At 45.9% G+C, this 27,035-nt stretch overlaps 1 long non-coding RNA gene across 1 annotated transcript; it reads left to right on the top strand.

Moving 5' to 3' along the window:
- Positions 1-10,647: 10,647 nt before the first annotated feature.
- Positions 10,648-13,730, top strand: LOC142785353 (uncharacterized). The gene is made up of 3 exons (XR_012888932.1): positions 10,648-11,217; positions 11,276-11,678; positions 13,119-13,730. It is a non-coding gene; the product is annotated as an uncharacterized LOC142785353 (long non-coding RNA).
- The last annotated feature ends 13,305 nt before the right edge of the window (positions 13,731-27,035 follow it).

The raw sequence follows: 27,035 nt of genomic DNA, 5'->3' as shown, positions 1-27,035 counted from the left end.
ACTCAAGTATTCTTGCCGGTCAATTTAGCGAACATTTTACCTGATACGATGGCTTCAGTCATTTCTTTTTGCTCGGCGACCAAACCTTTGTGAATTTCCAGATGAAGATTGCAACAAAGCGCCCCATAGAGATTTCTCTCAAATGACAAGAGATAACCGGCGCAGCAATAAACATTTGCCTTATAAAATAAACGTATTTGTCATATCAACCGGAGATAATGCTGTCGGGTGTCTCCTGTTGTACACCGGTGGGCTTAAGTACTACAACAAGAGTTTGTTGAACCACTTTTCGTGTCTGATTAGGTGTCTGAGGCTTTTGCCCTAGTAATGGTGGAAGCGCAAACATGAACTGTTGCCTTGGAATAACTTCCATTGGGAACAGATAATGCCTAAACAGACTAACAGTTCCCGTATGGACGGCAACTGAATGGTGCGGTGCTGTCGTTAATGAGTATGCGTGCACAATTTTCAATCTGTCTCACTTTCCGCCAAAGTCCACCCTTTCACTTGATGGTTGGCGTTTGCGTACTTCGGTAATCTCGCTTTGCGTCCTGGTCCACACGCCTTAACTTCCAGTCAAAGGCTCAACTTTTTCCTCCTCCAAGTTTACTATACCTACAAAACGTTTCGTCTAGCAACCGTCACGCACACCATGTTCGACGTCAACAGGCATTACGGATAAGTAATAAATATTTCAAATGCACTAAGCCTTTCTTTCATAGGTATTGATGCCGTACTGTGGACGAAGGGCAGAGGAGAAGGAGGAAGTGAAATTGGAATCTCGCTGGGCTAAGCGTCCTGCGACAATCTAACTAACACCTCCACCTGTAAAATAAATACTTCTCACCGTAACAAAATTATTCGTTGGTAGCTAGCCATTCACCATCGGTAATGATAGGCCCACGACGAACTTTCGACTACGATTGGAGGCTGTAGACAAATTCGCAGAAACCACCAGCTTAGCATCCCAGAAGCGCTCTTATATATCGCACCAACATAGTTAGACTTATAGATCGCCGAATTTCAAATATCAAGAAAGGCTGCGAAAATGTAACGTATGCCACAACCCTATATGGTGCAATATCACGTTAAATGTTTAAAACAAGCCAAAAGACATCTTCTATCAACCACGCCGTGGTCAAGCAATGCGACATTGACTGTGGTGATGGGAGGCAGTACATGGATTAAGATCTACGCTGCCGGTGGGTGTTTGTGATCCTAGTTGGCTCCGCAGCCCACAGCGAACTAGCCTTAGCATGCGTGGTAGCACACCCGGTGCATAGGGTAAGAGACACAATGAAGATAGTGGCTGGCTATTTCGCCTGTGTTTATCGGATGATTGCACTGATGGCTATCGTAGATTGTGTGTCAGTATATCATTATAATATTCGTGTTCTTCATTTGCTTTGTGCCTTCCCCACCACGACGGGCCAGCCACCTATGGAAAGTCATGGGGGGTGGAAACTGGCGTTGGAAACTCGATGAAGTAATACTGCGGACCCAATATCCGGCACCCCAACTCAAAACCCATTGGAGGGCTTTGATGAGTCTGAGAATTCCATTCAACATGTCTGGCACAAAAAAAAAACGAGTTATTCAAACTTCTGGGTCAAAGGATACCGTTGACTAACATATTTAAAAAATCGCAGAATCTTTTTTTTTTTGACGGGGGGGGGGGGGGCGTTTACTGAGTAATGCGGAAGATGAAAATTTATGAAAAAAATGAGCTCAATAAGCTTTTTGTTGCGCCGAATAGTCTGAACCGAAATTTTCATCATTGTTAAAGGGGCCCTGCAGCCCTTTTAGTGCATGGTCAGAAAACGCTGCTGATCGGTAGCAGAGGCTTTCGCCAGAACCCGTGAGCCAAATATTATAGCACAGCACGCGGCCTGGAATTCACAATGAAATATTCAAGTCAGCTGAAAATTGCTTCCTCTTTTCTCGACAAATGACGGAAAAAACTAATAAAATTACAGCACATATACGGAGTGCTTGATAATGAGTGGGGTGAAGCGTCTGTCAGCCCGTCCATGCTTCCGTCCGTCTGTTCGTTTTTGCTTCCACCTGTCGGCGCGACCATCCATGTGTCCATTCATGCATCCGTCCATCAGTCGGTGCGTTCATCCGTCCGTACCTCTGCGCGTCCGTCCGTCTTCTAGCCCGTCTGTCCATCCGTCCGCGCGTCCATCTAATGAACACTCCAAGTACCGCCATCTCGCATCCCCTGTGGCACATACCCGCTCCACGACTCCATCAATCCGTCCGTCTGTCTGCAAATCTGTCTCTCCGTCCGTTTATGCGTTCGTCCGTGCCTCCATCTAGTGAACACTTTAAATACCGCCATCGCCCATCTCGCATCCCGGTGGCTACGTACGACAACGACGGAGGATGGGCAGACCAACGCCCTCAGGAGCTTCGCCCTTAAAATCACTCGTATAAAGCCATCTATTAGCCATTGGCTGACTTGAACATGGCGCACTCGGTCATTACAAGGATCGCCGTGGGAGGCCCTGACTTGTCCACGCGTGCGTGCGTGATCACCCTGAAAAAGCCGCACTTCCGAAGAAAAAAGGGATGAATAATGCTCAAGGTCACGGGGTGCGCGTGGTGTATTGTCTTTGCCCATGCCATCCCACCCTGTTAGCCTCCAGCACTTTCATTAGGACGACTAAAGAGAGAATGCGATTGCAGCGTGTGACAAGTCACTATAACTCCGCTCTTACTAGATGGATTCTTCAATTTTAGCGGCGTTGAGTTCGTGAGGCAATAAGCTTTTTTAGTAAATCCGTTTCATGGTTACTTGAAAAAGTGTTTCAGTGTTCTTTAACAGTGACACGATTTGCTTCGTCTTCTTCGTGTTATACTTCGATCACGCAAAACTTGCGTCGATTAGTTCAGCGTGGAATGCAATAACTAATTACTACGTTATGACACACGACTGGTCGCGTGACTAAAAAAATGCCAGACCAGCGTGGGAGGTGCCGCACAGTCACAGCGAAACCTAGAACAGCGGCCTTTAAGAGCCTTTTCAAAAAACTCATGCCTACTATGGCATTATAGTAAAGTTGTTTAGTAGGAGGCCGGCATTCGCAATGCCATATTTTTTATGATTCTTCCGAGAAGCTTTTCTTGCGCTAAACACTTGCAAAGAATTTTGTGCCAACTGTTCATGCAGTGGCTGACGACAATGAATTAAGGCTGAAGTGGGTGATATTTGATTGATATGAGAGGTTTAACGTCCCAAAACCACCATGAGAGACGCCGTAGTGAAAGGCTCCGGAAATCTTGACCACCGGGGGTTCTTTAACGTGCACCCAAGTCTGAGCACACATGCCTACAGCATTTTCGCCTCCACAGAAAATGTTTTTCTATGCGCCCCAGGTAATAGGGGAAGAAGATCAAGCGTATGTAATGAGTTGGAGCATTGGACAGTCCACTCGTTACGCTATTCGCATTGTGCGACGACTTTATTGTTAATAAGGGAAAGGATCAGCATTCTGACACAAACTTCTTGAATCACAAGAGCTAAAACTTTACTATATTTTATCTCTTTATTGCCTTCCGTACTACAGGTAAAGATAGTCTAACGATATCATATCATACCCGTTTCGTGCGTGTTAATGCATCAACGATATGGCATCGTCATCCCAGTCAGTCCTCTTATAAAAATTTTCTCAAATGTAACAATTTTCACGAAACAGTCATGAACAGCTGGAACTTCTACATCACAGCGTCTATATGCTAACATGCTTTATTGCACGGAATGCAGAAAGTTAAAAGATAACATACAAATGCTTCACATAACTTTCAAACACCCAAAAGCGAATTCTGTGTTGATTGGACAGTCCACTCGTTACGCTATTCGCATTGTGCGACGACTTTATTGTTAATAAGGGAGAGGATCAGCATTCTGACACAAACTTCTTGAATCGCAAGAGCTAAAACTTTACTATATTTTATCTCTTTATTGCCTTCCGTACTACAGGTAAAGATAGTCTAACGATATCATATCATACCCGTTTCGTGCGTGTTAATGCATCAACGATATGGCATCGTCATCCCAGTCAGTCCTCTTATAAAAATTTTCTCAAATGTAACAATTTTCACGAAACAGTCATGAACAGCTGGAACTTCTACATCACAGCGTCTATATGCTAACATGCTTTATTGCACGGAATGCAGAAAGTTAAAAGATAACATACAAATGCTTCACATAACTTTCAAACACCCAAAAGCGAATTCTGTGTTGATTAAAAGGGATACATATATTTAGGATTTTCTATGATGTGTCCCTCAATTTGTGGCATTGCTAAGATTAGCAAGAACATGTTCGAGAGATTCAGATTTACTGCACTAAAACTGCTTCCCCATAATACATAGGTTCCTCTGTCTTCCATTCACGTCTTCACACGCAAGGTTCCCGTATGCAGCTTGAAGTGGAACGTTTCAACGATAGGTGACATTCACGTGTTCTTTTAATTTCGTTTTGTTTTATCACAATAGAGACTCCATTTGAGGCTAACAAAAGGGGTACATTGTTAACATATTGGAACAACAAAAGCAGGTGTTATGGCGTTGTGCAGGTTTGCAGCATGTTCAGAAATTAGTAATCACTTGATACAGCCGGAGCATAGTCAGGCACGTAGTTCCAGTTTTTGGCAGCCCGACGAAAAAAAAAAGAGGCTGGAAGTGTTACGGTTCGTGTTCGAGGACAAATTATACCCCTGTCACACTCGCACCAGCGAATTCCGTTCAACTCTCGTCTTTACGACAGCGGCGGTACTGTCCGGGTCACATAGTCTTCATTACGTCAAGGAAGTTTATATGTGGAGTTTAACGTCCCAAAACTACCATCAGATTATGAGAGACGCGGTAGTGCAGGGCTCCGAAAATTTCGACCACCTGGGGTTCTTTAGTGTGCACCCAAATCTGAGCACACGGGCCTACAACATTTCCGCCTCCATGGGAAATGCACATCAAGGAACTTAATCGGAACTTTTTGCAAAGGAAGTTCGTTGATCTTCGCTTGAGGCGGAACGAAGTAGTCTCGTCCCCAGCAATCAGTTGTTGCGGAATAACTGGAGTCACCAAGCACCCGCGTACAAAAAACAATAATGAACTTATACAATATTAGGAGGTACTTCACTGTATTATCCGCTCATAATATGTGGTGAACGAAACAAAATTACTTGCACAAGCGTACATAATCTCCCCACCATGCCAGGTCAAAAGCTGTCGCGTTGCCATTTTGAAAAAGTTTTCCCGAGTACCTGCCAGCCATTCTATCCGTGCACACAATCGAGTTCACACCTGTGCAACTCAATCGCTTCGTATTGTTGTCCTCCTCAATCTATACTTCAACACCGCCAGAATTCATAGCAGTGGTTGACGCAGATTTTGTTCGTCTTTCGTCGAACCCGGTAGTCGCACCATCACTACATGCGAGCTGTCGTGAGACCCATCCGCAGCAAGGGCGTCATGTACTGAATGCGACACCTGTGCTCATCCGATGTTGTAAAGGTCTTTGTGCGGTACCGTAACTCCAAAGAGCTCGTCAAGAATTTGCAGTGGGGTCGAAAATTGGCGTACGCAGAGAAAACGCGCACGAATACGAATATACAGTGTTGCCACCACTCCTGTCGACGTAACTACAATCATGCTTGCATGTGTCTGTGGTAAAAACCAAAACATTTTTTTCTTTTTTTCGATGTGCATAAATTATAGTTGATATAATTACAAGGGTGATTGAAAATGTTTTCAGGCGGATGAGATACGAAATCAGGAATCTGCAGAAGGTGACATAGAGCCTAATGGTCCTCTGCGGCATCTGTCCAAAGCTTGTAAAATAGCCGTTTCACGTGGGCGTAAGTCCATCTCTGCAGAACTCCGTAGAGTAGTTTTACGTTGGAGTGTTCTGTGGTGGTCATGTGACAGGAGTATTACTCGCTTTAGAACGTCATGGCCAAGTACTTTTTCAATTATTCATACATAAGGGGTACGGGGAATACAATCTCAATTGAATCTTTTTAGGTCGCTCTCTGATCATCAAAGATTGATAAGTTGTCCCAAACCTTGCCATGAGGTATCGATAGGACAAAACAATTATGCGTAAGCACGGGGACAGTGCTGTTCTCGCATGTCTCACGTCAAGAGCAATCGGGCATGTAATATAATACCATCGTTTAAACAACACTTGAATTGGCTAACACATACATCTCAACCGACTTCAGGTGTGTTTAGAGCCGTGCACATCTGGTACCAATGAGCACCTGTGTTTCGAATGCATAATTATACTTATTGAACATATTACAATAACCTCCTAACTGATTGTGTGGGCTCAGTGACGTAGCACAAGGCTGATGACAAACCCTCGTGAAAAAAAAATTTTTGGTTAAGCTTCACCCTGAAGACTCTAACACAATAGCGATATTCTCTCTTTCTATGCATACTTCAGCCTCTTGGTTCATACGTTTTTCTATAATGTTGCTCGAGAAGACTAAATTGTCAACTTCTACAATGTAGTCGATTAATTTGAAAGTGGTTTGTGTCAGTGAAGCTTTCGCATATGGCTGCAATATGTGTAATCAGTAGTACGCTTAAAACCACGTGCAGGTATGTGCGAGAAATATTTTCGAAGCTGCCGTGCCCCCGCCCCGTGATTCTAAGGGAATGCGCGAAGAAATGTGTGTGCCTTTTCTACAGGGTGGGCAGCATTAAACCACCAAATCCTTACGATAATCACATGCTCTGATGCAAGATGGCAACGTATGCTTATACCACGTAATATTACCGTGATACTACGTGTTCATTGTGAAGCCTGTATAGAGGACACGTTCGTCCATATGATTCATTTACGAAGCAGTACAAGTAAAATTATAGGAAAAGGGAAGTAACGCACGTAGTCGCATGTGTACGAGATAAGGTTTTTAAACATCGGCGGTACACGTGCCAGATGTGCAGTGAAATACAACGTCAAAGTACAACAAAATAAGTATTCACAAGATAACCAGGCCAAACTCCATAAACCATCTCCTCTAGTCACGCTTACCATTGCATTTAAAACGTCTAAATATTTTCTTGACGGCTCGTTTGAAGGCACGCACAAGCACGTGTGCACCACGGCAGCGATCTTCGTCGCCTCAATATATTTCCCGTGTCGTCTGCGTTGAGCTTCTTCCTATAAAACGCTGCACTGTGAATCCACAAGCAGGCATCTGGGGTTTCTGCAGCGGTGGCTGGTGGTCATGGTGCCCGTCGTGGTGGTCTGGGGGTTACGGTGCTCCGTTGCTGACACGGCAGCGAATGCCGGCTGCCGCGGCCGCATTTTCGATGGAAGGGAAACTGCTGGAGACCCGTGTATTTGGATAAGCGTGAAAGATTTCTCAGGTGGTCAAAATTTCTGAAATAATGGCATCCCTCATATTCATATCTTGTTTTCGGGATGTTTTGCCTGAACAGTTATTATAATCCTGAACAGTTTCTACAGTGAACTGCGAGATGTAGCGAAATAAACCATACCCTACCCCATTACAGCAATATACGGGGCCGATTTCGTGCCCCACCCTCTGAGGCGAATATAAAGAGAAGGTTGAAGAGATGTGCACGGGCCATTATTTCGTGGCCCGGTCCGGGGCCGACGCTTGCCGGAGGCAGGCCAGCCCGGCCCAATGATGTATACAGGACGGCCCGCCCAGGCCTGGCCCGGTGATTCATTGCCAAGGCCCAGCCCGACCAGACCGGTCCTTTCTCGGTGAGTGACGCACATGGCTACACAAAAATGGAAATGCATTTATTATGAAAACAGCGGGCCGTACGTCCCTGTAGCTTTTTTTTTCAATTGTTGATAAAAGTCGAAACTGAGTGCAAAACCATTCACAAGTTATCATGCAGAAACATAAGATTGTCCATCGATTCGGGCTTCCATCGGGTGCGTCGTTCCTACATTACGTATACGCTGCAGCACTAAAGTTGCGCTCGCTGCTTAGTGCGAGGCATCAAGGTCTAAAATTCGGGTGTTTCCTGTTGGCATGAAGTCACGTTACGAAGGATACAAAAGTAGGTTGAATGCTCTGCGAAAAGCCTCGAATTCACATACGTGCGATGTTGTACAGTTGGACAACAAACACGCATATAGTAGCGGTTAGCGCAAAGCGAACCTTCTTCATCGAAAAATTCTAGAAGAATTCTAGCATTTTAGTACCATCAATAGGTAGGATGCAGCCGATTCCGTGCAGCACACGCGAGACCGTTGTGCACAGCGCTTTTTTAAAAAGGACGTCATCTGTTCCACATGCTTTGGCGTTGGACTTCGCGCCATTTGTTTTTGAAGAAAGGCGTCGCGTCTCATTCGTAACGACAGCCTTATGTTTATTGTAGCGTTCATAACGCACATGACGCGACCAAGTGGAAACGTAGCGTTCGTTGAAGACATAGTGACGTAAATTGAGAACTAAAAAAAAACGTTATTCGTTGAAACACTGCAGTAGACAAAGCGCCATTGCTTTCCTTCTGCGTCGGACTGCCGAAATTCACCGCCGCAGTCATTCTTGATATGAAACAGCACCAGAAGCTTGTATAGGTACGTTGCTGACAATTTTTTAATGTTTTTTGGGGCAGCCAACAACGCAGAAGTTATTCCTGGACATCACTGAAGGCCGTCAAAATAGTTAAATCACGATAAAAAACATCCTTTCGTGCACTCGCCTATACGCTCGCTGGATCACTGCTCGCCCAACCCAGTCGTGTACGCACAGCCAATAACCACCCGAGACCTTTGGGACGACAAGTACAGCACACCAGCCAGTGGGTATGTCCACTCGACGAATCACGCCCTCCGCTTCCAGCTTGTCTAGCTCCCTCTTGACGACGTCACTGAGAGGAATTCACCGGTGAACGTACGCTGAAGGACAAAACCGTAAATATAGTGTTGCGTTGCAGCCTGATAGTGTATGCATCGGGGAGTGTTCCAAGTCTTCATAATGAATTGGGATCAATACACAAGTCGCCCGAGAGCTATGATGTCCTCGCGACATTGTGGACCAACCTGCCGACACCCATAGCTTGGATTGCCGGGAAACCTGCCAGTGGTACCTTCTTGGTTGCGAAGACGTAAAGGAGCTGCTTGGTTGACATGCCGTGCCACGACAGGGTAGCGGTTTTAGCACCTATGACTGGGAGGATGTAGTTCCAGTGGCTTTCAACTCTCCCGTAGGGTTTGAAGCTTTGAGGGCACGCCGTAAAAAGTACTGGGAACAACCGGAAGTTCGGCGCCGAAGCCCGCTTTGAAGGAAAGCGGGCGCCCATCGACGAGGATCTCTACAAACTATTGGTTCGGGCACCTTTCCGCAACTGCATGCAACTTGATGGAACTGGCCGAAGGTTTTTGTGTGCTTCCAGTTTGCTCACTTCTTTTTGCAGCACACGTTTTTAAATGGCCACTCTGGCAGCAAAGCTGCACGACGCCGTCGAGTCGGACAGTCGGCGCTAGAGTGTGACTCTAGGCCATAGATTGGGCGCATCTGTTGCGTTGTCTTATCAGCTGGTGCTCACTTTCCCTGCCGAGTCACGTGCTCTGCGCTTGTTATCCTGTGGCGCAATTATGTAAAAGTTCCAAATCCGGACAAAGGCGGTCTCTTCCATTGAGTCGCACGCGATTGGCCCATACAAGCTGTGACGAATGCTGTGACGTTATGAGTGACGTGGACTGGAGTGTCACGTGACTCTTTTTTTTTCGGTTTTCGGAGAAAGGCGATGGAACGGTCGGAGAGACTGTCCGAAAGCAACCGGATGGATTGAAATGGCTGCAAGGTGGCCTGGATTGGATTGAAATGGAAAAAATGCGCGACTTTTTGGCACCGGGGCACTTAGACAACATGGCGTTTCCCACTGACACGGTACTTCGCCTTGCCTGTGCGGTAGCTTTAACCGAGCAGAGGTGACGACGCGAGGTAAAAGATGCATTTGAAGAGTTCAGCGAAGAAGAGTTCTGGCAATGTTTTCGTCTGTCCAAACGAACAGTGCGTAGCTTGTGCCACGAACTTGATCCTATCATCGGATGCCAGCGAGCCAGTGGCCTTTCCACAGAGAGAGAGAGAGAGAATAAACTTTATTGGGTTCCAGCATGCGGGATTCCCTGAAAGGTGTTGTGCGCGCTGCGATTTTTCGCCACCGGTAGCTTCCAGAAGAGCATTGGTCGCGAGGAACACATCGGCATGTCTCAGTCGGCGGTGAGCAACACCATCCACGAGGTGACGGAGGCGATCATTACCGTGGCTGCTAGAAAAAGGGTGGCGGACTTCCTACTGACAACAGCTGCTAAGGATGAGGCAAAGGTGGAGTTTGTGCTACGCGGTTGCATCCCAGGGGTGCTGGCGTGTGCCGATGGCACGTTGGTCACCATTCGCAAGCCAGAGGGATTCATACTGGCCGACACGGCGAGCTTCATGTCCAGAAGGGGTTATTATGTCCTAACGTCATGATCGTAAGTACTGTTAAGATCGTTTATTACTCGCCCTTCGGAGCAATTGTTCAGTTGTGACGCCAAAGCTGGAAAAAGTAATAATGAAACGAATGAAAAAGAACCTGCAGGGAATTGGGTGCGAGCTAGATGGTGGCTCGCAAGGCCTCGGTAATAATAGGTGCCAAGTGTTTTGTGCGTGAGCCAGTTGCCGTTTTTGCACTGGCATGCATACGCAATTGAATTGTGCATTTTAGAGGTAATCGGTAATATGGGCAGCAGACGTAGCAGAAGTATATACACGACAGGGAGGTATTTCCAACACGAAAGTGCTTACAATCACAATTGGACGAGCTGGCTTTGGTATTTACGAGTGTTTTTTCCCAAGAGCAACGCGTAGCTTTTCGATCATTCAGTGGAAGTCGTAGTTATGTGTACAGCAGAGGTGGGGTCGTTGCCCCCACACTCCCCCCTCCTCAGTGTGCTACACCCTGTGTTTCCCTCTAAGTGAAGCTCCTTGTACCAATGACTGTACTAGTACGCATTGTTTCCTGCATATGCGTAGAAAAAAGGGATTTATTCTGAGTATAAATGCAGTACTATTTTATATCGCTCCTCATCGCAGATGTGCAAAGCATGGCTGCGCATAATTGTCATAAACCCATGATTCCCAGATTCGTGCCACGACTCCTGGGTGTGGGAACACAACCCACTGCGTGCACGCCTAGCTGCACATCTGCAGCCTGGCGAATATCTGCTTGGTAAGTAATAATGTGTACTATCTGGGCAGAGCACTCAGCTTTTATGCTTACATTGCAGGAGACGCAGGCTATCCCCTCAAGCCATGGCTCCTAATTTCAGTCCTTGGCAGTCAACCGTGCAACACTTCCGAAGGCCGATACAACAAGGAGCACGCATCCATGCACAATGTTGTGTAAAGGTGTATCGCCGTGTTGAAAAGCAAGTTCCGCTGCTTGCAGCACTTTCGAACGATGCTCTACAACCCCGATCGGGCAGCGCAAATCATCTATGCTTGCTTTGCTCTCCACAACATTGCGTTGCATGCAGGCGACTGGACCTTGGACGAGTATGTCGTGGACATGCCACCAGCTGAGGATGACGATGGAGAGCCAAGGGGGAGCCATATGCTCACACCACGCAACGTGCTGCTCAGAGACGGCAGCAGCGCTGTCTTGGACCTTTTTTGAAGTACACAGGAACGGTAAGTTTTCATGTTTTCATATCCCACACATAATTTATTTACACTGATTCTAGTGCATCTAGACATGAAAGGGCTGTGTTTGCCACATTTGAATACACAGAGTACTTACTTGTGCTTCAAAATGAAGCAAGGTGGCAATGTCAAAATGCTGCATTTTCTTTAAGTGGCACATGAAATATGCAACAGAAACACCCTTTTCCATAATAGCGATCACAGTCACAACAGACTAGATTGGAGCAAGCATATATGAGCGGCACTCTGTGCTGAATGTTGCTATCACAAAATTGTGCGAACAATGCAGCAACGTCTCAAAATTCTTTTCACCAGAACGCATAAAAATCGAGATTCCATTAAAAACATGTTGTATGAACACATGATACATAAGTCCATATCTTGTCATAGTGACTGACTACAAGCATTCAATTGTGCACGCCAGGCTTGACGAGCAATTGTGCTTGTCAAGTTGTGCTGTTTTTTTTGCTCATTGTCCTAAACATTGTGTGAATGTTAAAATAACATTTATTTGAATTCACGACTGCAGTCATGCTGCAATGCTAAAAAATATGCAAACCAAGACGGCAAACAACAGGCGAGTTGTTTTGATAACATACAGCATGAATAATTCCCTCAGCCATCTCGCGGCTCCTAAGCCATACCACGTTCGAAATTTATTCCCGCAAAGAGTCGTTTACAACGAAAACTAGATGAAATCAATCGCTGGCATGTGCTGTGATGACCATTTTCCTCTGTAAAACTGTGCGAGATGACCACTTACTAGCTTAGCGCTCCCAAACAAGATGTGAGATGACCACTCACTAGCTTAGCGCTCCCAAACAAGATTCGGAATGTAGTTGTTGCATCTTAGCCTCATTGTGCTGAAATGAAAATATCACAGTGTGATGCAAAAAGATATCACATTACTACACTATGTGGTAATGCTGAATAAAAATCACAGTGAGCTAGAAAACACAGTGGGACAATACAAATATCAAAGAAACATTAACCGAAAATGTCAACTATACACTCGTGGTCTCCGTGTGAATGACTGGACACCTTTGAAATGTGGGTAAAAAACACTGCCACTAGAACAGCTCGAACATACATTGAGAAATGCATATATCGAACATAAAAAATGCTGCACTCCTTATACAAAGTAAATGCTAACCTAAATCTAGTAATATGTACTAAATGCAAACAAAAAATGAATAAAATAGAACATGAACAGCAACACGTAAACATATCAAAAACACTAAACCAATTATGAATGATAAAAAGTTGAAAACATGGCGAAAAACAAACTAAACTATGTATATGTCTCCAGAACATGAACAGCAGCACCTAAACACATTGAAACCGACAAATCTATAATGAATGATGACAAGAAAAAACATTGAACACATGACGAAAAATTAAACTAAACTACGTATCCCTTTCTCGCAGAAAGCCCTCAGCCATGGTCAGTGCCCTCCTGCACCGCTGCCGCTTTCTCCTGTGCCGCTGCCACACGCCGTTCTGCAGGAGCGATGCGGGTGGTTGATTTTTTCATCTCCCGCAGCACCTGCGATGAATCATCATGGTGTAAATGTTTAAGTGAGCTGCCGGTAAACCCTTAACCATCTCGTGGCTGGAAGCTGCTGCTGCTGCCAAGAATTGTAACGGGCACAACAACTTCCCCTCAGTTGAAGATCAACTGGCCTGATGGCATCCTTTGAAAGTGGGAAGCTTTGTGTACAAGCTATGCCCTCCTCGTGTGGACCTACAAACATTTGTTGAAACTGCTCTTTATTAATGTCCTCAAATGCATCTCTCACCATGAAAGAGCCCCAGGGCTAACTAACCTTTTGCCCGGCAGTTTATCATTGCAGATACCCGATACTATGCCCTCAATACAATGCATGGTTCTTGTTTACAGCCCAAGTTGGTTTCAGTCATCATAATAGAACATGGAGAATGCTTATGCCCCTTATGTAAACAAAGGATCTACTCACCTTGAGCACCTTGTCGCCCTGCTCAAGGTTCCAGTCCTGCACTCAATAAAGCACTAAGTTCTCAGATGCTTGCGTGTTACTGTGTCACTGCCATCTACAGCCGCTTCAGTGGCCTCCACATTCATTATTTCCACTGCAGCAGTGGGAACATTCGCCTGCTGGAAAGTGTAGTAAGTATGATTTTTCAGAAAGTGGGTATTCGTTACTCTAGCTATTTTGCAACCTTAAGTACTAAACATCTGCGGAAATGTTCTGCAGCTATTCAGTGGTCATTGATGTCATGTATTACCATTTTAGTGCATGCACTTGCCCGCAGTCATTGCGTGTTTTATGATAAATTAATACCCCTTGTACTGCAAGGGCTGCAAACTGAGATTTTAGTTAAACCTACCCACTTTTGATTACTTTCTCGTGCGCTTTATTCCCGTTTAACAAGGTTACTCTAAAGGCACCCCTTCAGATATCAAACTCTGTCATGGCACCGCTCAGGAACCCGTGATACTGCGGTGGCAGAGTGCTTAACTGTTGATAGGTGAGACCAAAAACGCCACTGAAGCGTGTCATCCCAGTCAACTGTAGAACCTGGCCGCGGAAGCCAGGCAGCCAACCCCATACAGTGCCCCTGAAAATATACACTAATGTCACAGAACATATTGCCCGTGCCATTCGACGGTCACTTACGTTTGTGCGTCTCTGATGGCGGCGGTGTCACGGCGGGCCTCGCGCACCGGCCTGCGCCACCAAGCCTGTCATTCCTGCGCAAACACTTCATAGTTCAGCGCGTCGCTGAGCTCTTGCCACAGCCGCCACCGGTCGGTGATGGTGACGCCGTGCCGCAGCTCGATGGCATTCGCCACGAGCTGGGGATGTTCGTCCATAAAGGCGAGCACCAGCGCGCGCTGAGCCTCGGATAACGCCGATGAACCGCTGCTGCTGTTGACTACTGGTACAGTTGACCTCCGCCACGATTGCGCTCGACTGAGCCAACAACTTCGAAAGTTGCGCTGTTTAGGTTTGTATAGTGGAGGAGATATGAAAACAGTAATTGCTTGAAACGGGGTTGTATTTAGCGCCACCACGTACCGTCCCGCTAAATTTAGCTTTATTTCATAACAATAACAAGAAAAATACGTTTATATTGTGCCGTATTTCTTAATAAACGTTTTAAAACTTGTGCCAACACAATTTGATGATGATCAATAGTAGTTAAACATTTTTCAACACGTTAAAAACACTTTTCACTTTGCTATACGGTCCCCAAGTCCACGTCAAAATGATGACGCGAGGCTTCATTTCGCTCATTGGCTGTTCACTTCCCTTCATCCTCGCGACCGCTGCGGACCGCCCATTTTTTGACGTCACCGACAGACCGCCTCCGTCCGGATTTGGAATTTTTACATAATTGCGCCACTGGTTTTCGTATTGTCGGACGTACGTCAGCGCTTCTTAACTTTCAGTCACTCTCTCAGATACTAGCATCAACGACAACACCAAGACCCCCCGAGCTACATATATGCACCAAGCGGCAAGAAATTAGACGAACTTAGGGAACGCAGAGTATCAATGGTTTAAATATCCAATCAAACACAAAATAATATCATTGGCGTGCAGAATAAGATGACTTATGTAAGAATGACAAGACTGTAAGAAACTTTTTCAACTTTCAGTCGTTCTCTCGGATACTAGCATAGAAAAGACATTGTCAAGAACACTATGTGAGAGCATCAAGCCGCCAAAAATAAAATGAAGTTAGGGCACGCAGGCTTCAGATTGTCAAATTATTAACACCTTATATTGTTTAACTAACCAATGTTACAATGTTTACGCATGACGAAGCTCGTCAACTTGCCACCTAGTGGTATGTGTCCACCCCGACGACCAATCTTTACTACCAGAATTGATACCTTGTGATAGCTGAAGGGATTGACTTCATACCTGCCACGCAGTGTGCATCAGCAAAAGTAACACAATTTGTGAGTTGGCGGCAGGCTCGTAGCCAGGAATTTTGCTCAGCAGGATTGGAAGGGAGGGTGTGGCTCTTGATAAAGGCCTATTTTCATTATTTGTTCTTGGTTAAACACACACTTCCATTCGAATGTTAAAGGATGGAAGGATGGGACAATGGGGCACCCCCTCCAGCTACGGGCCTGGTTGGCGGCCATTTCGGGAGTTTATTTGACGCTCGTCATCTTCTTAGATAGCCGCGTCCTGTTGGCTTGTCATTGCGGTAAAGGCACGGCCATTCCGATACGTTGCGTATCCGACAATTGGAGTTTAGTCTTGATCAAAGTCACGAATGGGAAGAGCAGCGTCGGCAGTGTGCGCCGCTTACGTTTTCTGCTTCTTGCTGCCGCTTCTCTTGCTAGAGCAACCCTTTCGACATTTTTCTCGTCAACGTCGTTGCGCAACTTCGAACCTAAGTATGCAGCTTTCTCACTCCGCACGCTTGAAAGAGAATTTGTAAATTGCGTGCCACAATTAACTGTTCTTATGTGGACCTGGCGCTACACAGGTAATGGGCATCAATATGCAAAATGATGCGATGGACAAAGCACATGCTTAAATTGCGTTGTCACAGTGAGGGAAGCCCAGTACCTCGTTGCACCTCGGGCAAGTGGCGTATACAGGGGTGGCACGCCGAGCCAGTGCTGCCACCTCCCCGATTTTTTTTTCTGCCAACGCATGCATAGCGCGAAAATACACTCGATCCTATCTGCCTGCCCCCTGCCTCCACGTCAGATCTTAGAGCACCCCTCCCCCCCCCCCCCAAAAAAAAAAAAAAATGTCGCGCCTACGTACCAGCCTCCTAAAAGCTAAGGCTACAGAATCACACAGTGTTGGCGCTCGCTCGTGTTGCGATGAAGTACATTGCTTTACTGCGCCTAAATAGAACTATCCCCGTTGCCAAGAGTGCAGTGAAATAAGAACGAGGGGGCATTACAAAAGAATGAAGCGTGCGTTCGGGCCTCTTTCGGTACTTGGGTTGGAGGCACAGGAGATGTAGAGGTACCGGGCACTACTCTTTGGGTCGAAAAACTGCAATACTCCACTCGACCTCCTAGGCAGAAGTAAAATTGCGATTTTTCGTTTGCCTATCGGTGTCTTCATTATCAGCTTTATTTTTGTCACCGGAATAACAGCAGCATAATCTTGATGGACCACCCATAAAAGGCATTAATTCATGTTTGAAGACGAAATGAGTGTTCCTGTAAAGCTGTCTTTGCTATTCTAACAAAATTAATAGGGAGAAGCCCACTGTAGAAAATTAGGCAGTGTTACATGTTGTTTCATGTCCCATGGGAGCAAAAGAGTGTACAAAACCGCAAACACGGCGCGCGCGCGTGTGTGTGTGTGTGTGTTAATGCGGCCGAAACGTTGGACATAATTGTAGTTAGTTATCCGCTGACAAAAAAATACAAGTTACGCGGCAACGATTCCGAAGCTGAGAGACCAGTTATCATTATCACAAACAATAAACATGGGCAGAGAGTTTTCATATTCCCGGAGAGGGCGGGGCACCCAACTTTCTCCTCGTCTCTCTCTCTCTCTCTCTCTCTTTCTCTCTTTATATATATATATGAAAGTAGATGCGCTTTCACATAAGACTGTTTATTGTGCCGACGTTTCGACGGGAACCCCGTCTTTTTATTTATTTACTTATTTATTTATTTTCATACCTCAAGGGCCTCCTAGAAGGAGGCATTACATGAGGGGTGGTACAAGTGACAGACTAGAACAAAAAACGAGGGTAGGGGTGAGGGGGAGGTCTGCTACCAACATAACTATATACAAGACCGTTACAACAATAAAAGAGTGAAGAAGCATAAAAGAAACTACATGGCCGGACACGCTACATGTTTTACATTGGGACCAATCAGAGTTTAAACAGCTTGGATAACCGCGCTTCACAGCAGTACAATGGTGCAAACATACAAGTCAGAATACAAACAACGGCAATGAGCTAGGTAGCTATAAATTTGGTAAAAATAGAAAACAATATGATGTCAGAAGGCAACGCTCCATTACTTCGCTTGCACTGACAACAATGAAAGTCAGAAAAACGGGAACCATAAAAACGACATGAGGATATTACACAATTCCGGGTGCGGTAAGCAGCGATTTAAACTGGTCAAGGTCTTTGGTCTGTACCACGTGAGCGGGAAGATTGTTCCAGTCTTTGGCTGACCGAACAAAAAAGGATTGCGCGAAAGTGTTAGTTCGTGGGCGGGGGTATGAAACTTGATGTTCGTTTATGGTGCGAGTGTATACATGCGATTTTGGCGTGACGTGGGAGTTTGGTGATAATGAGTAATGAAACCTAGGGAATAATGCCAGCCTTGCTAGTTTCCGACGGTTGTTGAGGGGAGGGAGGGACGCACACGACTTGAGATTTGTGACGCTAGTGTATGAAGAAAAATCAGAGAAAGCAAATCTAATAGCCCGGTTTTGGACGGCTTCTATGTTGTCAATGAGGTAACGTTGGTGCGGGTCCCATATAGTGGCTGCATATTCTAGTTTTGGACAGATAAAGGTTTTATAGGCCAACAAATTTAACTCTGAAGGAGAAAATTTCACCGTGCGCTGCAGATACCAGAGGCATAATAATTTTCAAGGCATAATAATATTTACACATGTTCCGTGTCTTCTTGTACGCATGTATAACATCTCTTTCAACCGCGTCTATATAGAGATCTCTATATCTCTATATAGAGATCTGTATATAGACGCGGTTCAAAAAGATGTTATACATGCGTACAAGGTGCACAAACCAAGCATGAATAACATATCGAAAAGAGAAAAAGAGGCACTACTCACGTTGAGCAACTGCGAATATCTCGTCATTAAACACGCAGACAAAGGAGACGCGATTGTTGTTCTGAATAGATCGGACTACATTGAGGAAGGCAAGCGACAACTAAATAACAAACAATTCTACAAACACCTTGACTTTGACCCTACCACGGAGCACAAAAAGATCATTGTAACAACCCTAGAGGATCTCACACGTGAAGGCGCCATTGATTCAAAGCTTAAAAAGGCACTTATTACGGTACATTTGGCGCCTGGTCGTTTTTACATGCTGCCAAAGATTCATAAAGACAATAACCCTGGCAGACCCATTATATCAGGCACGGGAACGTTAACGGAACCCATTTCCAGTTATATTGATTCTTTAATCAAAGACATATCACCCACACATAAGTCCTTCTTGCGTGATACAAACCACTTCCTTCGGGAAATAGCAGACGTGAAAATTCCAGACGGTGCATTTCTCGTAACATTGGATGTTAGCTCACTTTACCCAAATATCCCACATGACGATGGTGTAAGGGCGCTTGTTGAATCGTATGGCACACACAACCCTGTCGCTTATCCAAGCAAAAAAGTAATTGAAATCTTCACAAGACTTGCACTCGAATTGAACAGCTTTGAATTTAACAACCAGTACTACCTTCAAATCAGCGGCACGGCAATGGGTACAAGAATGGGCCCAAACTACGCTAACATATTCATGCACCACATAGAGTCCAATTTTCTTTCATCTTGTGATATCAAACTATTATTGTATAAACGGTACTTAGATGATATATTCATAATTTGGACACATTCGGAAAACGAGCTCCTCAAATTCATACAGGCATTCAACCAGGTACACCGCAGCATTTATTTTACACACTCCTACTCTAACACTGAAATAAACTTTCTTGATGTACTCATTCGAGTTGACGATGGTGCGTTAATAACTAGCGTATACAGAAAACCTACGGACAGGCAACAATACCTGCACTTCAAAAGCTGCCACCCGCGACATCGCAAGACCAGCATTCCCTATTCCCAAGCACACAGATTCCGACGAATCTGCTCCCGCACCGAGGACTTCCACAAAAACACCACACATATGCGCGAAGTACTCCTTAATCAAGAATACCCGCCAGCTATCATCGATGACGCCATCAAAAAAGCTGAAAATCTGGACCGCCGGATTCTTCTCAACCACCAGAAAAACACCGACCAACACCGCAACAAAAACTTGCTATTAACTTTCACGAGCAACCCACCGAACAGAAACAAGGTCCTAAGAAAACACTTTACCATATTGGAACAGAGCGTGCGACTATCCAACATTTTCACTTCTCCTCCTTGTGTTGTATACAGACGGCCGAAAAATATAAAGGATCATTTAATAAATTAAAAGATAGGTGTGAAATCTCAAATTGGGTGTCACCCTTGCGGAAAAAGCAGATGCGAGGTATGCAAACATTTGCAGACAACGACAGTGGCGAAAAGCAACTACTCGGATTTAAAGCACAGGATAAGAGGTGCACTAGACTGTGACTCAGACAACGTCATATACCTCCTGGAATGTGTGGTATGTAACAAGCAATACGTGGGCCAGACAGACACTCTGTTTAGAATTAGATTCAACAACCATCGGGCACATGTGCGATCTCTGCCAGGCCTTCCACTTTCAAAACACTGCACATTAAAAGACCACAGCTTTGATGACATCAGGGTTACACTACTAGAAAACAACTTTCGAACAATCAGAGAACGGGAACAACGGGAATCTTATTTTATCTACAAATTTAACACGATAAAATACGGAATAAATGAACACCCAGGCACTCTGTCAGCGTTACGACCACTGAAAGACGCAAACGCTTCTCTCTAATCAGTCCGGTTTCATTACGACAATAATATTACCCGCTAACAAAGCTTTTGGCCTATGCATCTGACAACATAGAAATGATTTGCCTCATCAATCACAGCCGGAACGCACAGATAAGTGGTCCCGGATGTCATACAGTCCCCCCCCTTTTTTTTCTTTTTTTTTTCTTCTTTAAGCTTTAACGCACATTCTGTTCCTTCACTGACAAGGAGCTGACAGCTAGGTGGTTTCGTTAACTTTTTCATACATGCGCGCATGTCTTCCCAGTGAGCCGCAACTGTGTGGTGACTGTTCCGGATGTCGTACAGCCCCCCCCCCCCCCCCCCTGTTCTTTTTTTCTTCTTAAATTTTAAACGCACATTCTGTTCCTTCACTGACAAGGAGCCATTGCATATAATGACTATCGATGGCGGCATGCCTCAATCACTGGCTTTTTCATTCCTCCCGACGCCACCAGCACGCACTCGAAGCGCTTAAGCTCTCCCCATTAACTTGTCTTAAACTTCAAAGAGGAACGAGCCGCCAGCGGGCAACACGGAAAGGTGAAATACAAGAACGGTGGCACACTGCCCACTTGTGGAAGAGTGGGTGCGGGGGAGGTATTGTTGACAATGATGACATTGCTCATCTACCTCTGCCCTACTCTGTTGAGATGCTGCCACTTTCTAATTACGCCGTGTCGGTCTTGCTTCTTCTCCTAGATTTTCAATATTTTATTTAATGTTCCTCCTCCCGTTTCACTGTTTCTTCTTTTTTTCTCTCTATCTTTTCTTTCTTTTTTTCTTTTTTTACTTTTCTTTGGACCCCTTCCCTCCTGTCTCGACAGGCTATAAGAAGACACGGAACATGTGTAAATATTATTATGCCTTGAAAGAGACGGGGTTCCCGTCGAAACGTCGGCACAATAAACAGTTGTTATGTGAAAGCGCATCTACTTTCATATTTATAACCTTGCGGCAACCGAAGTTATTCTTCTATATATATATATGCGCGTGCATCAGGCTAAATGGATAAATATATGTGGGAAGCATATTTCTTTTTTTTTCTAAGGTATCCGATTCTTCGCGAATATGCCCGGGTGAGTGTGAGCCAAAAGCCAAAAATTTAGGATCTACATCAAATCTGTTCTCTAACGTCACACAAGTAGACATGATCGACCTCATCAGCTTGCTATGACTAGGCCAAAATCTCTGCTTAGCATGCCGAAGTACTATAGCACCAGAAGACATCCCGTTCGGCAAACCTCTACTCCTTTTCAACACGAAGGTGACCAAGGCATCATAACACAGTGCGATTGAGGCTGTCACTTCAGCGAATACATCTGTGAGGAAGCAGTCAACTGGTACTTGACAGAGATTTTCGGCAACGACGAGACATGGTTTGATATAAAGCGTGACATGCGAAATCGCTTTGCTACGACTGACAGAGATGCCTTTCGTCTCGTCAGGCACTGACGGCTAAAGGGAAGGCAGACAATAAAAAATTACTTCGACAAGAGAAAACAACTGGGTTTTACCGACCTTAAAGAGTGCCGCCTCATCTGGACTGACTGATGGTGTTCCACCTGATGTGGAACTAGAGCTCGCGGGACTTGCTTTCAACTCGTCATCAGAGTGGCTCGCGAGTGCTTGATGGGTCGAGACATCTTTAATACGGGTGAGCGGAATTTCCGTTATTCATTCATTTAGTGCTACATCAAGATCTCCACGTCTCTTCAGCCGACCTCAGCAGCCAACATTGACTTCTCGTCTGCGTGTTTCACAAAATGAATGTAATTATTGCTTAGCTGCTGGTTTCCCATGACACTTTCATTGGCACAACAAATGTCTGTGCCGCGGAAATGTGTCCGCTATTGAAACTACACCGGAAAACGAGGAGAGCAACCCAGAGTTTCATTAGGGAGTTTTATAATAGCGCACCGCAAGCCCTTGTGGTGTGGTCGCTGCCACTGTACATGCGCAGTAATGCAAGCCGCTGTTCGTACTTGTGGTCAGCCTACAGAAAATTCAAACAAGCGTGCGGCACGTGCGGCACGTGCGGCCCACAAGGCCTGAAAAGCGCTAGCGTCCAAGCTATGGTGTAGCTATTCGCTATGCTGTATGTAATATATGGTACAGCACTGGTGTTTAAGCTAGGAGCAAACGCCATCCTAAAACTCATATGGCGTCCGAAACGCCCGCAATGCCTGCTAACGCTATTCCAAAGCTCCCTATTAATACATTCTGATGCTATCATCAACGGAAGGCTGGTAACTTCAATTCTTGATAGAGGAGCAACAATCACTTGTATCAGTGAAGATGCGTACAAACAGCTGAAGCTTTAGTTGATGAGCGACTCCAGCATTATGGTGCAGTGACTTCAAGCATTCAAACTTTGGGCCACGTAAACATTCAATTGCATTTTGTTAATGTCACAAAGAAAGTCCATGAACACGCTCCTATGTGTTATAATTGACAGAGACCTTTCATGGAGCCCACATGTATCATACATAAAAAGGCGGTTGACAGCCATCTCCCATTTGTTCAAGTTCTTCACTGGAAAGACTGGGTATGTTCACAGCCGCTATGTTGTGATTATACAGGGTTCTCTTCCTTGGATTCATTCGGTACAGCCTATCTGCGTTAACCAAAGCAAGTAAAACAAGCATACGATTGCTTCAAAGTGTCCAGGCGCAAGCTCTCCGTATTTGTCTAGGCTTGCCCCAAAGTGCGTCAACAGCGGCAACTATCGCAATCACAAGGGACCACGTCATCAAGACCAACGTTGGTGTTCAAGTGCTGAGGACACATATAAGACACCTTTCTCGAACTCCTCGCCATCATCTAGCCTCTCTACCAGTGCACCAACCACGCACATCTTACTGCAAAACAATGACCTCACATTTTGAGTCGATCCAAACTTTGTTCTCTCCTGTCGCTAGACCTGTGACTCCGCCATGTCGCCTCGCTCAACTAGTTGTTATTATTACTATACCTGACATTTAAAAAAGCCGATTTGTTGTTGCCGGCACTTACGCAGCTCACACTGCTTCGCTTGTATAAAAAAAATACCAAGACTCTATACATACACACACTGACGGATTGGTTCGGACGAACAGCTCAAGTGGAGCAGTCGTGATACCAAGGTTGGTCACAACGATTAAATTCAAGACACCCCACTCGAAAACATCAATGGTAGCAGAATTCGTACCACGTTACCATTTGTCATTAATCAACCTACACGCAAGTTGACTATTTTCTCCGAGTCGAAGGCGGCACTGCAGTCTCTACTATCAGCCTTACGCCATGGACTGCATGGGCAGCTATAGTACTAGAGATAGCAGAGGTTATACACCACCTGACTGAGAAAGGGCACCAAATTACATTTCAGTGTTTACCCAGTCACTGCGGAATCATCGGCAATGAACGGGCTGATAAAGCTGTCCGCTCAGAACACGCAGAAGACCATGAACTGCAAATACCACTTTTTAGGACAGATGCTGCACGAAAGCTCCGCTGGCTTGCTCGCCAGCAAACCACGTCCCAATGGAATCAGCCGCACTTCAAGCATGCCAGACTATACTCGCTTGACCCTACGATAAGTCATCAAGTCCCGTCCAGGCTTTGCCGAGCAGAGCAGACCCTTTCATGTAGGCTGTGGTTGGGCGTTGTGGTTACCAGCGCCTACGCTTTCCGCATTAGGACGGCCGACAGTACAGCCTGTGGCCACTGGGACAAAGAAGAAACCATCCGACATATCCTTTGTGACTGCCTAGAGTAAAGTAGACAACGACTCTGCCTTCGCAAGTAACTCGGCAACTTAGATAATAAACCTATGTCGGAGGAAAGATTACAATATCGACAAGATGCAACTTCACAGAAGAAATCCCTGAAAGCGCCACTGCACATTTTGCGATTGACCACTCTTTTTGAATGGTTGTATGTGTTTTCGTCTTCTCATGAGTGCACGTGCGTTTTCCCACCCTCAGTGCTGGGTAGCAAACCGGATGCCAATATCTGGCTAAACTCCCGGCCTTCCTTTTTCTCTACCTCTCTCTTCCTAGACAGCACTTCATACTTCAATCATTCTGTAAATGTAGAAAGCAAGCCAGTAACACTAGAACGGGAAAATTTGAACCTGTCGAAGCACAATGAAATGAACACCACTAATGCACCGCCAATGAGAGCCCTGAATTCAGAAAGCTTGCCCGACCATGAATCAGCGGCGCTCGACTCTATTTTAAATAAGCATGACAAGATGTTCTTGAAATACCAGACAGATATTGAATGCATCACTACTGAGCAATGTAGTATTACACTTATCAATGATGTCCCCATTCAATGAGCACGATACAGAAGTTCACAGGCCGACAAATCGAAAATTAGAAGCAAGTGGACACCCTCATTAAGCAATGCATTGTGAGGCCTTCGTTGTCGCTCTATGCTGCACCGGTCTTCTTAGCGGGAAAGAACGCCGAAGGACGTACTCGGCTATGTATTTACTATCGCAAGATAGTAGTAGTAGTAATAGACTTTTATTCAGCCACAATTTACAGGCCGAGCATTTCGACCGCCTGTGCGACCAGTCGACGCTGTTATTCCCCTTCGGCGCCGATCCAGTCGAGCCAGGAGGTGATGGAAAGGGATGGGGGAGGGCAATAGCTGGATTGCTGAGCAGTTGGGCAGTAAAACAGGCAGTGTAGTGCGACAGGTCAGCGTATGGGGAGGGGCAATTAGGACAGTAGTGGTTAGACGTATATTTATAAAGAAAAATGCGAGAGGGGGTTATCAGGCAGTTCATTTGGATGTGCTGTAGAGTTCGAGCCTCGAGCTCAGTGAGTGATGGATGAGGGGGAGGGTAAAGACGCTTATCGAGCCGGAGCTGGAGATATACCTCCTTGATAGTGTGACGCAAGGAGATCTGTCCATCGTTATTCGCGGAGCTCTCACTGTCTTCCGAAGGTGTGGGCCAAAGAATGAACGGTGCCCGGTGCAATATATCGCGGGCAAGCTGATGAGTTAGCTGATTGCCGTTAATACCCGAATGCGCAGGAACCCAGCGGAGGAAGACAGTGGAGGGTTGAAGAGCAGAGGCCGCTCGCTCGACCTCCAGTTGAAGAGCAGGGGGCAACGTGTTGTTCTGTATGTGACGGATGGCAGCGTGAGAGTCGGAGTAAATCGTGTACTAGGGGAGAGAAGGGAGGGAGGAAAATGACTGCAAGGCGTGGACCATGGAATGGACCTCGAGCGAAAGTACATTTGGCGGGTGTAAGTATGGCCCGCTGGTGTGCGTGTCAGGTGGCGAAAGGTGTGGATGGTAGATGACGTAGCCACACGAGCCCCGAGGAGCCATGTATGAGGCATCCGTGTAGGCAACTCTCTGTGTAGAGAGAGGAGGAGAATGATGCTGTGCTGCCGCATGACGCCGGCCGGCGTGAAAAACGGGAGACATATTGGATGGGAGGGGAAGGATGCGAAGGTTGGAAGCAGCGGTGCTAGCGGCAGAAGGCAAGGTGGGAACGGAAACGGGAATGTGTGGGATACCGGCTTGGGCTAATAGCCATTGGCCTTGACGAGTGAGAGAAAGACGAGCAATCTGAGAGTCGTGGTGCACAGAAATAAGAGAACGTAATGGATGGAAGAGGCCTGTGGCAAAGAGCTTAGTGGTAGAGTTAATGACAGGGAGGTTTAGAGCTGCCTTGTAGAGGCCTAATAGAGCTCTTTCGAGTGTGTTGAGTTGCGTTTGGGTGACATGAACGTAGGGTACAAAGTACAAAAACTTGTTAAGAGCAAGTGCATGTGCAACGCGGCACGCATGAGCCTCGTGGAGCCCCGACTGCCGAGTGACAACGCGTCGCAGGAGGGGAGTCACCGAGTGGCAAGTCCTCACAGCGTGATGTAGGGCCTGCGCGTTCTTTGTCGCGTGCAAAGGGAAGCCAAGAACTTTGCATTGCTGAACAGTGGAGATGAGAGAGCTAGAAAGATGTAGGGAGATGAGGGTATTGTGGGAGCGCTGGTACGCAGACCAGTTTAGCAAAAGTAGTTCACATTTCTCCGGTGCAGGGGACAGCCCAGCAGTAGCGAGAAAGGAAGCGATAAGGTCCAGGCCACGTTGCAAAGTATCCTGAACGTGGCCGGGACATCCAGACGTACACCAGAGAGTGATGTCGTCTGCATAAAAAATATGGTGGAGGTCAGGTATTTGGGACAGTTGGGAGGCAAGGGGGGCCATAGCCATATTAAATAGAGTAGGAGATAGTACGGCACCTTGAGGAGTGCCGCGGGTGAGGGAGTGTGGGTTAGACAAATGAGTATCGACTCTGAAGCGAGCAACTCGATCGGAAAGAAATGATCGGATGTAAGAATACATGCGGGAGCCACACGACAGGGAGGAGAGCTGAGCGAGTATGTGGTCATGACTCATGCCATCGAATGCCTTTCGTACATCGACGGTTACAAGCGCATGGGTCTAACTACGAGAAGGTGAAAGAAAAGTATGCTGAAGAACAAGGAACATGTCCTGTGCACAAACGTGGCGTCGGAAGCTAATAAGAGAAGGAGGGAAAAACTCATTCGCCTCAATAAAATTAGACAGTCGAGTCAAGGCCATTCGCTCAAGAGCCTTGCCAACGCATGACGTCAAAAAGATAGGGCGAAGGTTAGAGAGAGATGGAGGTTTGCCCGGCTTCGGAATCATGCAAATTAGAGAGGATGTCCAAGA

Source organism: Rhipicephalus microplus, unplaced genomic scaffold (genome assembly GCF_043290135.1).
Source record: "Rhipicephalus microplus isolate Deutch F79 unplaced genomic scaffold, USDA_Rmic scaffold_21, whole genome shotgun sequence".
NCBI classification, from domain to species: domain Eukaryota; kingdom Metazoa; phylum Arthropoda; class Arachnida; order Ixodida; family Ixodidae; genus Rhipicephalus; species Rhipicephalus microplus.
This window is presented reverse-complemented; position numbering and strand designations above follow the sequence as displayed.